The 20,074-nt window shown below is 35.2% G+C and overlaps 5 non-coding genes across 5 annotated transcripts; 3 read left to right on the forward strand and 2 right to left on the reverse strand.

The window, feature by feature from the left end:
* The first annotated feature begins 1,101 nt into the window (after nucleotides 1-1,101).
* Nucleotides 1,102-1,173, forward strand: Trnap-ugg (transfer RNA proline (anticodon UGG)). The gene has a single exon. It is a non-coding gene; the product is annotated as a tRNA-Pro (tRNA).
* Nucleotides 1,174-7,714: 6,541 nt separating this feature from the next.
* Nucleotides 7,715-7,785, reverse strand: Trnag-gcc (transfer RNA glycine (anticodon GCC)). Its single transcript has one exon. It is a non-coding gene; the product is annotated as a tRNA-Gly (tRNA).
* Nucleotides 7,786-9,218: 1,433 nt separating this feature from the next.
* On the forward strand, nucleotides 9,219-9,290 carry Trnap-ugg (transfer RNA proline (anticodon UGG)). The gene has a single exon. It is a non-coding gene; the product is annotated as a tRNA-Pro (tRNA).
* Nucleotides 9,291-15,823: 6,533 nt separating this feature from the next.
* On the reverse strand, nucleotides 15,824-15,894 carry Trnag-gcc (transfer RNA glycine (anticodon GCC)). The gene has a single exon. It is a non-coding gene; the product is annotated as a tRNA-Gly (tRNA).
* Nucleotides 15,895-17,327: 1,433 nt separating this feature from the next.
* On the forward strand, nucleotides 17,328-17,399 carry Trnap-ugg (transfer RNA proline (anticodon UGG)). The gene has a single exon. It is a non-coding gene; the product is annotated as a tRNA-Pro (tRNA).
* The last annotated feature ends 2,675 nt before the right edge of the window (nucleotides 17,400-20,074 follow it).

Here is a 20,074-nt window from a genome sequence, read left to right on the forward strand (position 1 = left end):
GTTTTCAAGGAGGTTGTAAATAGAACAAAGTCTATCCGGAATTGGTTTTTAAGCAAAATATTGATGGACGAATTCATAATATTTGTACAGATTTCCTATCATATCTTTAACGAAAGATGAATGTGCTGCTTAGAGAGAACCTAAAACGAACCTTGCCTAATCCGCCTACTGGAATTATCTTTGTTGTTGTTGTGAAAATCAACTGTCAAATTCATGGTATGACCGTCGACTAGAATGGCAAATTTGGCTTCCATCGACATACATCAGCATGCATTCATCTTCATGCATAATCCAAGTGTCAAACGGGGACGCCGGCGAATGGAGAATGCTGTTTGATCAACGAATTGTCCAAGGGTCTATCGGCAGCAATTAATATTATGTAGATCTGAAACTCTTGATTATTATCAACAGTAAAATTCAAATGAGTTGGATTTCATTTAGAAGCATGCAAATAAAATATCATTTTAATTCTAAATATGTCTTCGTCATCGGAAATCGACTTTATCTTAAAGCATGTTAGTCTAAACAAAGTCAACTAATTACTTTTCATGTGTTACCCACAACAACAATCAGCTTGATTGCATAGTTTCGGTCTTGAATTTAGAGAACCAGTCTGTGTATACAACAATGAATAATGTCATCCATAAATTACATATATTACAAAACACCCTCTTCAGAGAAAACTAAGAGAGAAAAAGAAAACACTTTATAGGAACATTAAGTTCCTTCCTATCATCTGGTCTTAAATGATGCAAAGATTATTAAAATTCATTAAATTTAGTTTGATCATGGGTCATTTGCGACAGTATTTTCTCCTTGGAAGAAGGACTTATATGTGTATATCTCATAGATTTGGGAGATTAGCTTTGAAGCAAACTGAATAGTAAATGATATCAAAAGACTGGTATTTCGAAACAATACTATTTGTGCATGAAATGTACACAAGGAAATGAAATATGTACGTTTCATCTATGATATAATCTTTTCATGTGCAAGGATCTGAGTAACAGCAGCGCACTGATATCAAGCTGTCGATAAGGTAGCGGCTCGTATGCAGGACAAATATAAAGGCGGATAATGGCACGATTATTTCCCATGTGAGGCTCGTTGGTCTAGGGGTATGATTCTCGCTTTGGGTGCGAGAGGTCCCGGGTTCAAATCCCGGACGAGCCCACCATTTTGGAAATGAAAGTTAATACTCATTTTGTAGTATCCTGGTAAATGGTTGAAGCAATCTCTCGGGACAGCCATGAGTGAAATATTTCATTTTCAATTATTCGTGTAAATGCAATACTTTTGACGGATTCATTTCGGAAACGCTGGTGAATTGTCATTTCTCCAAAACTTGAAATAGGTTTTCATATAGTTAGTCAAGTACAATTAATTGGAAGTTAACTTCCCAGAACCCCATTTACGACTTCAGCTTCAGAGGATGTACTGAAATTCTTGAACAAATATAACTACTGTATGGACCAGTGGATTAGCATAGTTTTTCATTGCACTCTTATCTTCCTCTGAACAAAGTTAACCTCCACACCCATACAGAAAAAGTTTGTTTTAGACATCCTTATCAAAATGTATGCTAATAATTATTTAACTTCTGCCAGTTTTGATTGCATAGTTTCATTCTTGAATTTAGAGAACCAGTTTATGTATACAAGAAAGACTAATCTTAACCACAATTACATATGTCAGAAAACACCATCGTCAGAGAAAACTAAGAGAAATAAAAAACACTTTATAGTGACACTAAGTTCCTTCTTATCCTATGCAATAATGATTAAAATTCATTAAAATCAGTTTTTCCTTTGGTCATTTGCGACAGTTTTTTTTTGTCCTTGGAGGAAGGACTTATATTTGGGTCATTATCTTCATTATTTGGACATAATGTCGACAAGTAACTGGAGAAGAAAGCCTGGCGATGAATGTAAAAACAAAAGTAATTTGAAGTTATTCTGTCTTCTTGTTCTGAAGCAAATTGAATAGTTTAATGATGACGAAAGACTAAGATTTTGAAACTTTACTAGTTGTGTATGAAATGTACTCATTCTCAAAAAGGAGCATGCCCATCAAGATATATAGACGGAATAAAGCTATCGGTCAATCGATAGGTTGATATATAGATATATATTTCATCATTCCAACGAAGGAAGATACCCATCAAGAGAATCAAAATACTTGAACAGGCAATACAATAGACATATAGGCAGACAAACAGGCAGACAGGTTTACAATGGATTGAGATTGAAGCAGACATACAGTTATACATAGAGACAGACAGATAGATGCGAATGAATCTATGTACCATAATGGTCCCGCAGAATGTTCATTAAAAGTAAATAAATTAAATGCCTTTTGGTTTCCTCTGCATTCTCTTTATACAGTTTAAACAATACATCACATAAAACATGGTTTACGCATCATATGAACTATATTTTTAACTTTACAATTTTGATTTTGTTTTAACGTTAATTGCTAGGTCTGAATTAATTAGAAACATTCACCACTTACTACCATTCGATTTACACTTTTAGAAACCAGGCTTGTCGATACTCGGAAGACTGGATCTCGCCCAAAATGCTCCTTATATTTTCATTTCCTTTGTAAGCTCTATTCAAAGTGTAACTTTGAAACGCATCAGGAAATTGTTGTTGCAAATCACACAAATATTCACACAAATATTCTCTTGCAAACTTTGATTCATATGCTGAACATCGATTGAAACTAACAAATAACGTAATTGTTATCTTTTGTTGTGTAAGGTTGTAAGGAATGGAAAGAAGAAAAAATAAGAACGTCGATTAAAACCAGCAAAGAACATGTGTGCGTCTGCGTGTGTGTGTGTGTGTGTGTGTGTGATTTGGATTTTTAACGTAGCTTTAATAATCTATCAGTCATATCGCTACGATGTCCGCAGTGCGACAGATTATAGTTATGTCTAGTACTGGGGCATCATGCCGCAGACATGTAGCATGATGTCCAACCCAGTCATATTATCCTGACACCAGGCGGACCAGTCCTAACACTAACCTCTTAATGCTGAGCGTGAAGCGAGGCAGCTGTTAGTAGCATTTTGTAAGTCTTTGGTATGACTCGACCGGGGATCAGCAAAGAACGTAATTGGTAGGTTGTGATTTTTCTTGTTGAGAATCTTTATTCTTCTTAAAACATCAAGTCTCAGTTTACCCACTTTCTTGATTTTCTAACCTATTTCACGAAAAGCAACAAGCAAACGTCATTAAATGTTGTTGATTGTTACAAATCGTGTGGGAGATATGTATTGGGAATTTGACAATGCTCCTGAACGTACGACTTATTGGAAAAGTATTTTACGTAACAATTGATGAATCTCCTTTAAAACTATTCTAGTGTCCAGATTATGTTTTAAAGAAAGTATATGATACTAATTTAAGATGATGCGCCAAAGCATATTCACGCCTGAATTTTCAATCAAGTGTTCGGTTCATTAGAAAGCGAAACCATACAAAAGGCATATGGTCAATTAAGTGTTTTATCGTTGCAGTTCAAAGATGAACAAGTAAGTCAAATTAGGAAAACTTTGATGTTCAAAAAAATTCACATTTACTCTGCGAATGTATGTCTGTCCATATAATCAGTAAGAATTAAGAATAAAATGTCTTCAGTTAGTTCGCTCTAAAATTGTAAGACATTTTCATGAAACTTGGTCTGTCCTTATTTCAAAATCAACAAATTTCATTTTACTCCCGTTCTCTTATTGTGTGTGTCTGAAGGTGATAAATACTGACTACCACTTGATCAATATCATAAGTAGGTAACATCTTCGGCTAGAGAGTTTATTCTGTTTCTCGGATTTTCAAATGCAACTGTTTCTGCTATAACTATGCATCACCACGGCTCCTGTTCATTCACTGACTTTGTATGTAACTGCACGTGTTACATTTCCAATAAGTACCATGTTTCCGTTCTTTTAAATGTTTTGAACGCAACTGATCGTGCAAAAATTGTGATAATCACCATGTCCTGGAAGAAGTCTTCTGCTCTTGATGAGGAGTATAATGCAGTGTATGGCTTCAGACACCATGTGCGGCCAGTGATTTCCTCCCTTTAAAGGTTTCAATTGAAATAAATAGTCGCATAATTGCGATTCGAATTCAATTGAATATATTATAATTTTCTTCCTAAGTTATGCTTTCGGTGAAAATAATATCGGTGTTTTCTCGTTGTGTATGTGACATATGTTGGGAAGTTATATTTGTAGTTGTAGATGGCTAGATGATCAACCTGTCTTGCATTTCTTTACCTTTCAGAGATCAATCTTCAGGACTTCAATCAGCCTCAGCTTTCAAAAGTTGACAACCCTATTAAGAATAAATATGCTTGATAAAGTTATATTTACAATTATACGGTGCAACATTTTGGAATTGTTATCTTCACAGAGCTGTAACAACAATAAGTCATCTTGCAGATGCGGAACGTCGATTGAAACCAAAAAAGAACATAATTGTTAGTTTTAATTTGTAAGCTTGTAAAGAATGTAAGAAAGAAAAAAAGAAGATCGACTTTAACCAACAAAGAACGTACTTGTTACATTTGTTTTGCAAGCTTTTAAGGAATGTAAAAGAAAAAAAGAACGTGGACTGAAACCAACATAGATCGTAATTGTTATTTTTTGTTTTGTAAAGTTGTATGGAATATAAAGGAGAAAAACTAAGAACGTCGAATATAACTAACAAAAAACGAAATTGTTAGTTTTGTTTTGTTGAGAATATTTATTCTTCTTAAAACTTCAGGTCTCTGTTTAACCACTTGCTTGATTTTTCAACTTATTTCTCGAAATACATCGAACAAGCGTCATTAAATCTTGTTGATGTTGCAAAATCGTGTGGGAAATATGTGTTTGGAATTAACAATGCTCCTGAACCCATGCCTTACAGGAAAGGTATTTAACGTAACAATTGATGAATCTCCTTTAAATATATCCTAATGTCCCGATTATTCCCGTTTGCAAGTTTATTCTGTTGTATAATGTCAAATTTAGGAAATCTACTCCTTATTCCATTTCTTTTTCGTTTTAATTTTAATTGATGAATGTTGGTTGTTTTATCCAGTCAGGAAACTATTTTTCCTCCTCATGGGTCCAAACGAGGAAACTATCCTCAATACACCTAACGTACAAAAATGGTAATTTATGGCCTTTGCACACTTTTCTTTCTCCAAGTATACAGTTTTAAGAGGCTGTAAGTTTGGTCAGTTTTTTCCAGGAAATCATTTGTATCTTTAAAATATGGATAGTGTTTCTGCGCCAAAGTGTTTCGATTAAAATAAATCCGCTCGGCAACACGCTCAGTCTGTCTTGAACAATCTGAAACAATGTGCCACTTGTCCGAACTTCGCTTGGCATAGTCCAGTTCTAGACCGGTTTGTGACTTTTCGGATAAATATAACAATACCTTGGTATTGAATTCGGAATACAGCAGTCGAATTCCCTTGTGTTCAGAAATCTACCTAAACATACTTTACCAAGACTTCGTCTGATTTCCATTTACTATTCAAAAATATCGTCTGACTTCCATGTTTTCGGCAAGTTTCCGTCTGACTTTTATTTACCTTTTCAAGATTCAATCCGAGTCACATTTCTGTCTCACTTCAAACTGGGTTTGTAATAGGCTGATAATATTGCAAAATCATTTCATTGTAGCTCTAATTCCAAAATGTACTGATGAAAGACATTGGTGGCATTACTTTTACTAGACTTCTTGATTGCCAGAGAACTGTTTTAGCATTAATTTTGCAACTCCCTATTTTATGATTTACTCAGGTTTGAGTTCTGGATAGAAACATCAGGTGTGCTTTTGTTTCGATAGACAGAAATGCATTTCTGCACATTCTCAGGCATACAGTTCTATGAATGCTATGGCATGCAGTTTAATACATCCTCAATGACAAAATAATTGCTTTTGATTTTGGATTCACGGGGCATCTATCAAACGAGGGACATTCTGTGTGAGAAACCCCATCTCCTGATGGAAGACTTTAAGTTGTGGCGTTGGCATACAAAACATAAGTGAGCGACAATTAGGTTACAGCGAGAAACGCTAGTACAATTTAGGACCATGCACACATTCTGAACGTAAAAGTACCCTTTCATCGACTTGCAATCAAATGAAGGCCGCCAGCGTCTGTATATATATGGCTCTTAGATCTTTCTACAAGACACATGCAAGTAGAGAAATGGTGTTCATTTCTAAGGAGGTTGTGAATCAAATAAAATCCCTCCTGAATTAGTTTGTAAGCAAGACATTAATGGACGCAATTCGCACTATTGGTACAGTTTTCCTATCCTAAAGTTTGGTGTATTGCTTAGATAAAACCTGCAATCAACTTTGCCTAATGCATCTACTGCAAATATATTTGTTTCGTTTACTATAATATTCAACGCTGGCAGCAAGATCATGTATAATACTAAAGGTTTAGTAAAGAACATGCCAAATATCTGGTACACCAGGATTTCCTGAGGAAAAACTAATGATCTGAGCTCAAATCCAAATAAAGATGTTTTCATACAAAATTAATAATCTTACTTTATAATCTACAACCATATACACAATAAGCCTTCAATATGTTATTGATAAAAAAGACATTATTCAGATAGGCCCAATCTCCTACCCGCAATTAAGGAGAAACTTCAATCACACAGTAGAAATACAGTATAGATAACAGTTTGCCTTTTAAAAAAATGATTGTATGTTGTTTACACATATATGTATGTTTGCGTGCGTGCATGTTTGCGCATGAGGATATAGTTTATCTTTCAAACGGTGTAATTGTAGATATAACAGTATGTCGTACATTTATTCTTAATGACGTTGTAGAGTTTTGAAATTGCAGGCTGATTATAGTTCTATTTGTTGTCCTCTGAAATGTAATGAAACCCATGACAGGTTGATCATCTAAACATTTACATCTCCAATGATGACTTTCCTACATATGACATTGTGCAGGCATAAACTTTGAACTCTTGTGTGATAACGAACGAGAGAGAGAGAGAGAGAGAGAGAGAGAGAGAGAGAGAGAGAGAGTGCGAGGGAGAGAGAGGGAGAGAGAGAGAGGGAGAGAGAGAGGTCAATGATCGTTTGATACAGTAATCTGTAAATAACACAAAAACATTGTGAATGGGAACTTAGTATCATTCCTTTCAGTCTGGATTTGAAATCAGTTCAATGAAATTCGAGTCAAAGTTGGCTGGAGAAGGTCAAACGTGAAACGAGGTTTACAGACAGACATAAATGTTGAAATAAATTGAAGACATCTCTAAAAGAGTATTCTAGTGTCATAAAGTAAATGATAATAACACGTTCAGTACACTGAAATGTTCTTGTGTTAAAATAATTAAGGGCGATAGGCATCGTCATCCGGATTTAAAGATTAACCTCTGACTGAAAAATGAAGGTTATTACGCTCTTCCTACAGTTCCAATTAGAAACTCCTTATAGACAAGATAAGGATCTGTCCCACTGTAATGGAAAGCTGTTTTGCACCAACATCCATGTTTTTTTCCGGGAAGCGAGGGACACTCAGTGTGAGACATCCAAGCTTCTGATTCAAGGACTGTTCCGATTTCAGTTGTGGAGTTGGCATAAAACACAAAAGTGAGCGAAAATTAGACTAGGGCAAAAAGAGTTATTAGAAATATTGGATTATGCAAACATTCTAAAACTATATAAAAAAAATTTGCATCGGCCGGGAATCGAACCCGGGCCGCCCGCGTGGCAGGCAAGCATTCTACCACTGAACCACCGATGCACATTATTCCCTTGCTTCGTAAGGGCCTATCTCCCCACCGTGTCTTTACCTTAACTGCCTAATGTCATTTACATGTCTGTGTCATCTAATTCAGTAGGCGTTGATTTGTTGATTGACTGCCTATGGGGTTACAATGCATGCTGTTAGAATAAACCGACACAACACATCTCTTTATTTGATTCTGAAACGGCGTAGATTACTTGGATTGAAGCACTTTCTAAATTGGAGACAGCCACATGATTTCTCACTTGCTAGTCTCTTCAAAGGTCTTGTCTGCTTGAATTTCATCTCACATCTATCCACAAGATGCATTTTAGTAGAAAACGGTATTCGTTTTCAAGGAGGTTGTAAATAGAACAAAGTCTATCCGGAATTGGTTTTTAAGCAAAATATTGATGGACGAATTCATAATATTTGTACAGATTTCCTATCATATCTTTAACGAAAGATGAATGTGCTGCTTAGAGAGAACCTAAAACGAACCTTGCCTAATCCGCCTACTGGAATTATCTTTGTTGTTGTTGTGAAAATCAACTGTCAAATTCATGGTATGACCGTCGACTAGAATGGCAAATTTGGCTTCCATCGACATACATCAGCATGCATTCATCTTCATGCATAATCCAAGTGTCAAACGGGGACGCCGGCGAATGGAGAATGCTGTTTGATCAACGAATTGTCCAAGGGTCTATCGGCAGCAATTAATATTATGTAGATCTGAAACTCTTGATTATTATCAACAGTAAAATTCAAATGAGTTGGATTTCATTTAGAAGCATGCAAATAAAATATCATTTTAATTCTAAATATGTCTTCGTCATCGGAAATCGACTTTATCTTAAAGCATGTTAGTCTAAACAAAGTCAACTAATTACTTTTCATGTGTTACCCACAACAACAATCAGCTTGATTGCATAGTTTCGGTCTTGAATTTAGAGAACCAGTCTGTGTATACAACAATGAATAATGTCATCCATAAATTACATATATTACAAAACACCCTCTTCAGAGAAAACTAAGAGAGAAAAAGAAAACACTTTATAGGAACATTAAGTTCCTTCCTATCATCTGGTCTTAAATGATGCAAAGATTATTAAAATTCATTAAATTTAGTTTGATCATGGGTCATTTGCGACAGTATTTTCTCCTTGGAAGAAGGACTTATATGTGTATATCTCATAGATTTGGGAGATTAGCTTTGAAGCAAACTGAATAGTAAATGATATCAAAAGACTGGTATTTCGAAACAATACTATTTGTGCATGAAATGTACACAAGGAAATGAAATATGTACGTTTCATCTATGATATAATCTTTTCATGTGCAAGGATCTGAGTAACAGCAGCGCACTGATATCAAGCTGTCGATAAGGTAGCGGCTCGTATGCAGGACAAATATAAAGGCGGATAATGGCACGATTATTTCCCATGTGAGGCTCGTTGGTCTAGGGGTATGATTCTCGCTTTGGGTGCGAGAGGTCCCGGGTTCAAATCCCGGACGAGCCCACCATTTTGGAAATGAAAGTTAATACTCATTTTGTAGTATCCTGGTAAATGGTTGAAGCAATCTCTCGGGACAGCCATGAGTGAAATATTTCATTTTCAATTATTCGTGTAAATGCAATACTTTTGACGGATTCATTTCGGAAACGCTGGTGAATTGTCATTTCTCCAAAACTTGAAATAGGTTTTCATATAGTTAGTCAAGTACAATTAATTGGAAGTTAACTTCCCAGAACCCCATTTACGACTTCAGCTTCAGAGGATGTACTGAAATTCTTGAACAAATATAACTACTGTATGGACCAGTGGATTAGCATAGTTTTTCATTGCACTCTTATCTTCCTCTGAACAAAGTTAACCTCCACACCCATACAGAAAAAGTTTGTTTTAGACATCCTTATCAAAATGTATGCTAATAATTATTTAACTTCTGCCAGTTTTGATTGCATAGTTTCATTCTTGAATTTAGAGAACCAGTTTATGTATACAAGAAAGACTAATCTTAACCACAATTACATATGTCAGAAAACACCATCGTCAGAGAAAACTAAGAGAAATAAAAAACACTTTATAGTGACACTAAGTTCCTTCTTATCCTATGCAATAATGATTAAAATTCATTAAAATCAGTTTTTCCTTTGGTCATTTGCGACAGTTTTTTTTTGTCCTTGGAGGAAGGACTTATATTTGGGTCATTATCTTCATTATTTGGACATAATGTCGACAAGTAACTGGAGAAGAAAGCCTGGCAATGAATGTAAAAACAAAAGTAATTTGAAGTTATTCTGTCTTCTTGTTCTGAAGCAAATTGAATAGTTTAATGATGACGAAAGACTAAGATTTTGAAACTTTACTAGTTGTGTATGAAATGTACTCATTCTCAAAAAGGAGCATGCCCATCAAGATATATAGACGGAATAAAGCTATCGGTCAATCGATAGATTGATATATAGATATATATTTCATCATTCCAACGAAGGAAGATACCCATCAAGAGAATCAAAATACTTGAACAGGCAATACAATAGACATATAGGCAGACAAACAGGCAGACAGGTTTACAATGGATTGAGATTGAAGCAGACATACAGTTATACATAGAGACAGACAGATAGATGCGAATGAATCTATGTACCATAATGGTCCCGCAGAATGTTCATTAAAAGTAAATAAATTAAATGCCTTTTGGTTTCCTCTGCATTCTCTTTATACAGTTTAAACAATACATCACATAAAACATGGTTTACGCATCATATGAACTATATTTTTAACTTTACAATTTTGATTTTGTTTTAACGTTAATTGCTAGGTCTGAATTAATTAGAAACATTCACCACTTACTACCATTCGATTTACACTTTTAAAAACCAGGCTTGTCGATACTCGGAAGACTGGATCTCGCCCAAAATGCTCCTTATATTTTCATTTCCTTTGTAAGCTCTATTCAAAGTGTAACTTTGAAACGCATCAGGAAATTGTTGTTGCAAATCACACAAATATTCACACAAATATTCTCTTGCAAACTTTGATTCATATGCTGAACATCGATTGAAACTAACAAATAACGTAATTGTTATCTTTTGTTGTGTAAGGTTGTAAGGAATGGAAAGAAGAAAAAATAAGAACGTCGATTAAAACCAGCAAAGAACATGTGTGCGTCTGCGTGTGTGTGTGTGTGTGTGTGTGTGATTTGGATTTTTAACGTAGCTTTAATAATCTATCAGTCATATCGCTACGATGTCCGCAGTGCGACAGATTATAGTTATGTCTAGTACTGGGGCATCATGCCGCAGACATGTAGCATGATGTCCAACCCAGTCATATTATCCTGACACCAGGCGGACCAGTCCTAACACTAACCTCTTAATGCTGAGCGTGAAGCGAGGCAGCTGTTAGTAGCATTTTGTAAGTCTTTGGTATGACTCGACCGGGGATCAGCAAAGAACGTAATTGGTAGGTTGTGATTTTTCTTGTTGAGAATCTTTATTCTTCTTAAAACATCAAGTCTCAGTTTACCCACTTTCTTGATTTTCTAACCTATTTCACGAAAAGCAACAAGCAAACGTCATTAAATGTTGTTGATTGTTACAAATCGTGTGGGAGATATGTATTGGGAATTTGACAATGCTCCTGAACGTACGACTTATTGGAAAAGTATTTTACGTAACAATTGATGAATCTCCTTTAAAACTATTCTAGTGTCCAGATTATGTTTTAAAGAAAGTATATGATACTAATTTAAGATGATGCGCCAAAGCATATTCACGCCTGAATTTTCAATCAAGTGTTCGGTTCATTAGAAAGCGAAACCATACAAAAGGCATATGGTCAATTAAGTGTTTTATCGTTGCAGTTCAAAGATGAACAAGTAAGTCAAATTAGGAAAACTTTGATGTTCAAAAAAATTCACATTTACTCTGCGAATGTATGTCTGTCCATATAATCAGTAAGAATTAAGAATAAAATGTCTTCAGTTAGTTCGCTCTAAAATTGTAAGACATTTTCATGAAACTTGGTCTGTCCTTATTTCAAAATCAACAAATTTCATTTTACTCCCGTTCTCTTATTGTGTGTGTCTGAAGGTGATAAATACTGACTACCACTTGATCAATATCATAAGTAGGTAACATCTTCGGCTAGAGAGTTTATTCTGTTTCTCGGATTTTCAAATGCAACTGTTTCTGCTATAACTATGCATCACCACGGCTCCTGTTCATTCACTGGCTTTGTATGTAACTGCACGTGTTACATTTCCAATAAGTACCATGTTTCCGTTCTTTTAAATGTTTTGAACGCAACTGATCGTGCAAAAATTGTGATAATCACCATGTCCTGGAAGAAGTCTTCTGCTCTTGATGAGGAGTATAATGCAGTGTATGGCTTCAGACACCATGTGCGGCCAGTGATTTCCTCCCTTTAAAGGTTTCAATTGAAATAAATAGTCGCATAATTGCGATTCGAATTCAATTGAATATATTATAATTTTCTTCCTAAGTTATGCTTTCGGTGAAAATAATATCGGTGTTTTCTCGTTGTGTATGTGACATATGTTGGGAAGTTATATTTGTAGTTGTAGATGGCTAGATGATCAACCTGTCTTGCATTTCTTTACCTTTCAGAGATCAATCTTCAGGACTTCAATCAGCCTCAGCTTTCAAAAGTTGACAACCCTATTAAGAATAAATATGCTTGATAAAGTTATATTTACAATTATACGGTGCAACATTTTGGAATTGTTATCTTCACAGAGCTGTAACAACAATAAGTCATCTTGCAGATGCGGAACGTCGATTGAAACCAAAAAAGAACATAATTGTTAGTTTTAATTTGTAAGCTTGTAAAGAATGTAAGAAAGAAAAAAAGAAGATCGACTTTAACCAACAAAGAACGTACTTGTTACATTTGTTTTGCAAGCTTTTAAGGAATGTAAAAGAAAAAAAGAACGTGGACTGAAACCAACATAGATCGTAATTGTTATTTTTTGTTTTGTAAAGTTGTATGGAATATAAAGGAGAAAAACTAAGAACGTCGAATATAACTAACAAAAAACGAAATTGTTAGTTTTGTTTTGTTGAGAATATTTATTCTTCTTAAAACTTCAGGTCTCTGTTTAACCACTTGCTTGATTTTTCAACTTATTTCTCGAAATACATCGAACAAGCGTCATTAAATCTTGTTGATGTTGCAAAATCGTGTGGGAAATATGTGTTTGGAATTAACAATGCTCCTGAACCCATGCCTTACAGGAAAGGTATTTAACGTAACAATTGATGAATCTCCTTTAAATATATCCTAATGTCCCGATTATTCCCGTTTGCAAGTTTATTCTGTTGTATAATGTCAAATTTAGGAAATCTACTCCTTATTCCATTTCTTTTTCGTTTTAATTTTAATTGATGAATGTTGGTTGTTTTATCCAGTCAGGAAACTATTTTTCCTCCTCATGGGTCCAAACGAGGAAACTATCCTCAATACACCTAACGTACAAAAATGGTAATTTATGGCCTTTGCACACTTTTCTTTCTCCAAGTATACAGTTTTAAGAGGCTGTAAGTTTGGTCAGTTTTTTCCAGGAAATCATTTGTATCTTTAAAATATGGATAGTGTTTCTGCGCCAAAGTGTTTCGATTAAAATAAATCCGCTCGGCAACACGCTCAGTCTGTCTTGAACAATCTGAAACAATGTGCCACTTGTCCGAACTTCGCTTGGCATAGTCCAGTTCTAGACCGGTTTGTGACTTTTCGGATAAATATAACAATACCTTGGTATTGAATTCGGAATACAGCAGTCGAATTCCCTTGTGTTCAGAAATCTACCTAAACATACTTTACCAAGACTTCGTCTGATTTCCATTTACTATTCAAAAATATCGTCTGACTTCCATGTTTTCGGCAAGTTTCCGTCTGACTTTTATTTACCTTTTCAAGATTCAATCCGAGTCACATTTCTGTCTCACTTCAAACTGGGTTTGTAATAGGCTGATAATATTGCAAAATCATTTCATTGTAGCTCTAATTCCAAAATGTACTGATGAAAGACATTGGTGGCATTACTTTTACTAGACTTCTTGATTGCCAGAGAACTGTTTTAGCATTAATTTTGCAACTCCCTATTTTATGATTTACTCAGGTTTGAGTTCTGGATAGAAACATCAGGTGTGCTTTTGTTTCGATAGACAGAAATGCATTTCTGCACATTCTCAGGCATACAGTTCTATGAATGCTATGGCATGCAGTTTAATACATCCTCAATGACAAAATAATTGCTTTTGATTTTGGATTCACGGGGCATCTATCAAACGAGGGACATTCTGTGTGAGAAACCCCATCTCCTGATGGAAGACTTTAAGTTGTGGCGTTGGCATACAAAACATAAGTGAGCGACAATTAGGTTACAGCGAGAAACGCTAGTACAATTTAGGACCATGCACACATTCTGAACGTAAAAGTACCCTTTCATCGACTTGCAATCAAATGAAGGCCGCCAGCGTCTGTATATATATGGCTCTTAGATCTTTCTACAAGACACATGCAAGTAGAGAAATGGTGTTCATTTCTAAGGAGGTTGTGAATCAAATAAAATCCCTCCTGAATTAGTTTGTAAGCAAGACATTAATGGACGCAATTCGCACTATTGGTACAGTTTTCCTATCCTAAAGTTTGGTGTATTGCTTAGATAAAACCTGCAATCAACTTTGCCTAATGCATCTACTGCAAATATATTTGTTTCGTTTACTATAATATTCAACGCTGGCAGCAAGATCATGTATAATACTAAAGGTTTAGTAAAGAACATGCCAAATATCTGGTACACCAGGATTTCCTGAGGAAAAACTAATGATCTGAGCTCAAATCCAAATAAAGATGTTTTCATACAAAATTAATAATCTTACTTTTAATCTACAACCATATACACAATAAGCCTTCAATATGTTATTGATAAAAAAGACATTATTCAGATAGGCCCAATCTCCTACCCGCAATTAAGGAGAAACTTCAATCACACAGTAGAAATACAGTATAGATAACAGTTTGCCTTTTAAAAAAAATGATTGTATGTTGTTTACACATATATGTATGTTTGCGTGCGTGCATGTTTGCGCATGAGGATATAGTTTATCTTTCAAACGGTGTAATTGTAGATATAACAGTATGTCGTACATTTATTCTTAATGACGTTGTAGAGTTTTGAAATTGCAGGCTGATTATAGTTCTATTTGTTGTCCTCTGAAATGTAATGAAACCCATGACAGGTTGATCATCTAAACATTTACATCTCCAATGATGACTTTCCTACATATGACATTGTGCAGGCATAAACTTTGAACTCTTGTGTGATAACGAACGAGAGAGAGAGAGAGAGAGAGAGAGAGAGAGAGAGAGTGCGAGGGAGAGAGAGGGAGAGAGAGAGAGGGAGAGAGAGAGGTCAATGATCGTTTGATACAGTAATCTGTAAATAACACAAAAACATTGTGAATGGGAACTTAGTATCATTCCTTTCAGTCTGGATTTGAAATCAGTTCAATGAAATTCGAGTCAAAGTTGGCTGGAGAAGGTCAAACGTGAAACGAGGTTTACAGACAGACATAAATGTTGAAATAAATTGAAGACATCTCTAAAAGAGTATTCTAGTGTCATAAAGTAAATGATAATAACACGTTCAGTACACTGAAATGTTCTTGTGTTAAAATAATTAAGGGCGATAGGCATCGTCATCCGGATTTAAAGATTAACCTCTGACTGAAAAATGAAGGTTATTACGCTCTTCCTACAGTTCCAATTAGAAACTCCTTATAGACAAGATAAGGATCTGTCCCACTGTAATGGAAAGCTGTTTTGCACCAACATCCATGTTTTTTTCCGGGAAGCGAGGGACACTCAGTGTGAGACATCCAAGCTTCTGATTCAAGGACTGTTCCGATTTCAGTTGTGGAGTTGGCATAAAACACAAAAGTGAGCGAAAATTAGACTAGGGCAAAAAGAGTTATTACAAATATTGGATTATGCAAACATTCTAAAACTATATAAAAAAAATTTGCATCGGCCGGGAATCGAACCCGGGCCGCCCGCGTGGCAGGCGAGCATTCTACCACTGAACCACCGATGCACATTATTCCCTTGCTTCGTAAGGGCCTATCTCCCCACCGTGTCTTTACCTTAACTGCCTAATGTCATTTACATGTCTGTGTCATCTAATTCAGTAGGCGTTGATTTGTTGATTGACTGCCTATGGGGTTACAATGCATGCTGTTAGAATAAACCGACACAACACATCTCTTTATTTGATTCTGAAACGGCGTAGATTACTTGGATTGAAGCACTTTCTAAATTGGAGACAGCCACATGATTTCTCACTTGCTAGTCTCTTCAAAGGTCTTGTCTGCTTGAATTTCATCTCACATCTATCCACAAGATGCATTTTAGTAGAAAACGGTATTCGTTTTCAAGGAGGTTGTAAATAGAACAAAGTCTATCCGGAATTGGTTTTTAAGCAAAATATTGATGGACGAATTCATAATATTTGTACAGATTTCCTATCATATCTTTAACGAAAGATGAATGTGCTGCTTAGAGAGAACCTAAAACGAACCTTGCCTAATCCGCCTACTGGAATTATCTTTGTTGTTGTTGTGAAAATCAACTGTCAAATTCATGGTATGACCGTCGACTAGAATGGCAAATTTGGCTTCCATCGACATACATCAGCATGCATTCATCTTCATGCATAATCCAAGTGTCAAACGGGGACGCCGGCGAATGGAGAATGCTGTTTGATCAACGAATTGTCCAAGGGTCTATCGGCAGCAATTAATATTATGTAGATCTGAAACTCTTGATTATTATCAACAGTAAAATTCAAATGAGTTGGATTTCATTTAGAAGCATGCAAATAAAATATCATTTTAATTCTAAATATGTCTTCGTCATCGGAAATCGACTTTATCTTAAAGCATGTTAGTCTAAACAAAGTCAACTAATTACTTTTCATGTGTTACCCACAACAACAATCAGCTTGATTGCATAGTTTCGGTCTTGAATTTAGAGAACCAGTCTGTGTATACAACAATGAATAATGTCATCCATAAATTACATATATTACAAAACACCCTCTTCAGAGAAAACTAAGAGAGAAAAAGAAAACACTTTATAGGAACATTAAGTTCCTTCCTATCATCTGGTCTTAAATGATGCAAAGATTATTAAAATTCATTAAATTTAGTTTGATCATGGGTCATTTGCGACAGTATTTTCTCCTTGGAAGAAGGACTTATATGTGTATATCTCATAGATTTGGGAGATTAGCTTTGAAGCAAACTGAATAGTAAATGATATCAAAAGACTGGTATTTCGAAACAATACTATTTGTGCATGAAATGTACACAAGGAAATGAAATATGTACGTTTCATCTATGATATAATCTTTTCATGTGCAAGGATCTGAGTAACAGCAGCGCACTGATATCAAGCTGTCGATAAGGTAGCGGCTCGTATGCAGGACAAATATAAAGGCGGATAATGGCACGATTATTTCCCATGTGAGGCTCGTTGGTCTAGGGGTATGATTCTCGCTTTGGGTGCGAGAGGTCCCGGGTTCAAATCCCGGACGAGCCCACCATTTTGGAAATGAAAGTTAATACTCATTTTGTAGTATCCTGGTAAATGGTTGAAGCAATCTCTCGGGACAGCCATGAGTGAAATATTTCATTTTCAATTATTCGTGTAAATGCAATACTTTTGACGGATTCATTTCGGAAACGCTGGTGAATTGTCATTTCTCCAAAACTTGAAATAGGTTTTCATATAGTTAGTCAAGTACAATTAATTGGAAGTTAACTTCCCAGAACCCCATTTACGACTTCAGCTTCAGAGGATGTACTGAAATTCTTGAACAAATATAACTACTGTATGGACCAGTGGATTAGCATAGTTTTTCATTGCACTCTTATCTTCCTCTGAACAAAGTTAACCTCCACACCCATACAGAAAAAGTTTGTTTTAGACATCCTTATCAAAATGTATGCTAATAATTATTTAACTTCTGCCAGTTTTGATTGCATAGTTTCATTCTTGAATTTAGAGAACCAGTTTATGTATACAAGAAAGACTAATCTTAACCACAATTACATATGTCAGAAAACACCATCGTCAGAGAAAACTAAGAGAAATAAAAAACACTTTATAGTGACACTAAGTTCCTTCTTATCCTATGCAATAATGATTAAAATTCATTAAAATCAGTTTTTCCTTTGGTCATTTGCGACAGTTTTTTTTTGTCCTTGGAGGAAGGACTTATATTTGGGTCATTATCTTCATTATTTGGACATAATGTCGACAAGTAACTGGAGAAGAAAGCCTGGCAATGAATGTAAAAACAAAAGTAATTTGAAGTTATTCTGTCTTCTTGTTCTGAAGCAAATTGAATAGTTTAATGATGACGAAAGACTAAGATTTTGAAACTTTACTAGTTGTGTATGAAATGTACTCATTCTCAAAAAGGAGCATGCCCATCAAGATATATAGACGGAATAAAGCTATCGGTCAATCGATAGATTGATATATAGATATATATTTCATCATTCCAACGAAGGAAGATACCCATCAAGAGAATCAAAATACTTGAACAGGCAATACAATAGACATATAGGCAGACAAACAGGCAGACAGGTTTACAATGGATTGAGATTGAAGCAGACATACAGTTATACATAGAGACAGACAGATAGATGCGAATGAATCTATGTACCATAATGGTCCCGCAGAATGTTCATTAAAAGTAAATAAATTAAATGCCTTTTGGTTTCCTCTGCATTCTCTTTATACAGTTTAAACAATACATCACATAAAACATGGTTTACGCATCATATGAACTATATTTTTAACTTTACAATTTTGATTTTGTTTTAACGTTAATTGCTAGGTCTGAATTAATTAGAAACATTCACCACTTACTACCATTCGATTTACACTTTTAAAAACCAGGCTTGTCGATACTCGGAAGACTGGATCTCGCCCAAAATGCTCCTTATATTTTCATTTCCTTTGTAAGCTCTATTCAAAGTGTAACTTTGAAACGCATCAGGAAATTGTTGTTGCAAATCACACAAATATTCACACAAATATTCTCTTGCAAACTTTGATTCATATGCTGAACATCGATTGAAACTAACAAATAACGTAATTGTTATCTTTTGTTGTGTAAGGTTGTAAGGAATGGAAAGAAGAAAAAATAAGAACGTCGATTAAAACCAGCAAAGAACATGTGTGCGTCTGCGTGTGTGTGTGTGTGTGTGTGTGTGATTTGGATTTTTAACGTAGCTTTAATAATCTATCAGTCATATCGCTACGATGTCCGCAGTGCGACAGATTATAGTTATGTCTAGTACTGGGGCATCATGCCGCAGACATGTAGCATGATGTCCAACCCAGTCATATTATCCTGACACCAGGCGGACCAGTCCTAACACTAACCTCTTAATGCTGAGCGTGAAGCGAGGCAGCTGTTAGTAGCATTTTGTAAGTCTTTGGTATGACTCGACCGGGGATCAGCAAAGAACGTAATTGGTAGGTTGTGATTTTTCTTGTTGAGAATCTTTATTCTTCTTAAAACATCAAGTCTCAGTTTACCCACTTTCTTGATTTTCTAACCTATTTCACGAAAAGCAACAAGCAAACGTCATTAAATGTTGTTGATTGTTACAAATCGTGTGGGAGATATGTATTGGGAATTTGACAATGCTCCTGAACGTACGACTTATTGGAAAAGTATTTTACGTAACAATTGATGAATCTCCTTTAAAACTATTCTAGTGTCCAGATTATGTTTTAAAGAAAGTATATGATACTAATTTAAGATGATGCGCCAAAGCATATTCACGCCTGAATTTTCAATCAAGTGTTCGGTTCATTAGAAAGCGAAACCATACAAAAGGCATATGGTCAATTAAGTGTTTTATCGTTGCAGTTCAAAGATGAACAAGTAAGTCAAATTAGGAAAACTTTGATGTTCAAAAAAATTCACATTTACTCTGCGAATGTATGTCTGTCCATATAATCAGTAAGAATTAAGAATAAAATGTCTTCAGTTAGTTCGCTCTAAAATTGTAAGACATTTTCATGAAACTTGGTCTGTCCTTATTTCAAAATCAACAAATTTCATTTTACTCCCGTTCTCTTATTGTGTGTGTCTGAAGGTGATAAATACTGACTACCACTTGATCAATATCATAAGTAGGTAACATCTTCGGCTAGAGAGTTTATTCTGTTTCTCGGATTTTCAAATGCAACTG

Source organism: Sinohyriopsis cumingii, unplaced genomic scaffold (assembly GCF_028554795.1).
Source record: "Sinohyriopsis cumingii isolate HCF-2022 unplaced genomic scaffold, ASM2855479v2 utg003732l, whole genome shotgun sequence".
In the NCBI taxonomy this organism is placed as follows: Eukaryota; Metazoa; Mollusca; class Bivalvia; order Unionida; family Unionidae; genus Sinohyriopsis; species Sinohyriopsis cumingii.